Source organism: Triticum dicoccoides, chromosome 4A (assembly GCF_002162155.2).
Source record: "Triticum dicoccoides isolate Atlit2015 ecotype Zavitan chromosome 4A, WEW_v2.0, whole genome shotgun sequence".
Lineage (NCBI taxonomy): Eukaryota > Viridiplantae > Streptophyta > Magnoliopsida > Poales > Poaceae > Triticum > Triticum dicoccoides.
In genome coordinates, this window is record NC_041386.1 from 6,001,863 (window position 1) to 6,003,650 (window position 1,788).

Genomic DNA, 1,788 nt, shown 5'->3' on the forward strand with positions numbered 1-1,788 from the left:
TAGTCGCGGGGCAATATTTACATTAGTCCCGGTTCAGTCACGAATCGGGATTAATGTGAGCATTGGTCCCGGTTCACCTGAGCCCTTTAGTCCCGGTTTGAGACACGAACCGAGACTAAAGGGTGCGATGCCCTTTAGTCCCGGTTTGTGTCTCAAACTGAGACTAAAGGTCCCATTTTCAAACTCTACCCCCCGGTGGATCGCCTTTTATGTTTTAAAAAATCAAAAGAAAATGATAAAAACTTCAAAAAATAAAATCCTTCGAGAGGTAGTTATATTACTACATCTACTAGTTAAGAAAATTTAAAAACTTAAATTTGGACATATTTTGTAAAAAGTGTAGGGAAAATATAAAACGGTTATAACTTTTGCATACGATGTCGGGAAAAAAACGTATAATATATCAAAAAAATCAGCACGAAAATCCGCATCCGATGTAGACCGCCTACGGCCTGTTTGTAATTTTTTAGAATCCTCACATTCTAAAAGGAAAAAAGTTATGCTCAAATTTCAGTTTTTTTAATTTTTTGTTAAATCTGGTCAAACTATGGTCAAACTACTTATTCAAGAAGTATTAGTGTTACTAAATAATTATTCAAGAATATTAGTGTTACTAAATAATTATTTCAGTTTTTTGAATTTTGGTCAAATCTGATCAAACTATGGTCAAACTGTGGTCAAACTAGGGTCAAACTGTGGTCAAACTATTTATTCAAGAAATATTAGTTTTACTAAATAATTATTGATTTTTAGAACAATAGTTTCAAACTCAAACAGTGAAATGTGTGACTTCATGCTCAAGCTAAATTCCTGAGGGTTAATAGGATTGACATCTTACTATTGTAAGGAAAACAACAAGTGCAGACTTGGAAACGAGGGAGAATAGAACCCAGAAGTTAAGCGTGCTCAGGCTGGAGTAGTGAAAGGATGGGTGACCGTTCGGGAAGTTAGATGATTTGGAATGATAAGTGGTGATTAGAGATTAAATGTTAAATTGAGCAGTGATGAGGGCTGATTAGAGATTAGAGGTTAAAATAATTCAGAAATTTGAAATTCTAAAAAAAATTCAAAAAAAAATTCATAAAATTTCCTTTAGTACCGGTTGGTGTTAGCAACCAGGACTAAATGTTTTAGTACCGGTTGGTGTTACCAACCGGGACTAAAGGTGGACCTTCAGGCAGCGGCCACGTGGAGGGCCTTTAGTCCCGATTCCAGTAAGAACCAGGACTAAAGGGGGAGGCTTTAGTACCGACCCTTTAGTCCCGATTCCAGAACCGGGACTAAAGGCCCTTTTTCTACTAGTGTCATCACGTTATGGTGGTACAAAAAACACATAAAAAAATTCATGTCTGTGGACCACCTAACGACGACTATAAGCGCTGGAGCGAGTCGAAGACACGTCACCATCACCACCCCTCCGTCCTCCGTCACTATAGTGGGGGCAAACTTGATGTAGTAGATAATCGACAAGTCGTCGTGCTAAGGCCCATAGGACCAGCGCACCAGATCAGCAACTGTTGCCGATGAAGTAAAGTATAGAGCGAAATAATCCAACACATGAGTGAGGACGAACAAAGACTGGATCCAAACGGATCCATCGAAAACCAGCACCGATCGAATCCCGCGAAATCCGGCGGAGACACGCCTTCACACGCCCTCCACCGACACTAGACACATCACCATAATAGAGGGGGGGGGGAGGCGAAGAGAACCTTATTCCATCTTCAAGGAATTACCACCGCCTCGTCTTTCTGAGTAGGGCACATACCCTAAACAAACTCATGAAGA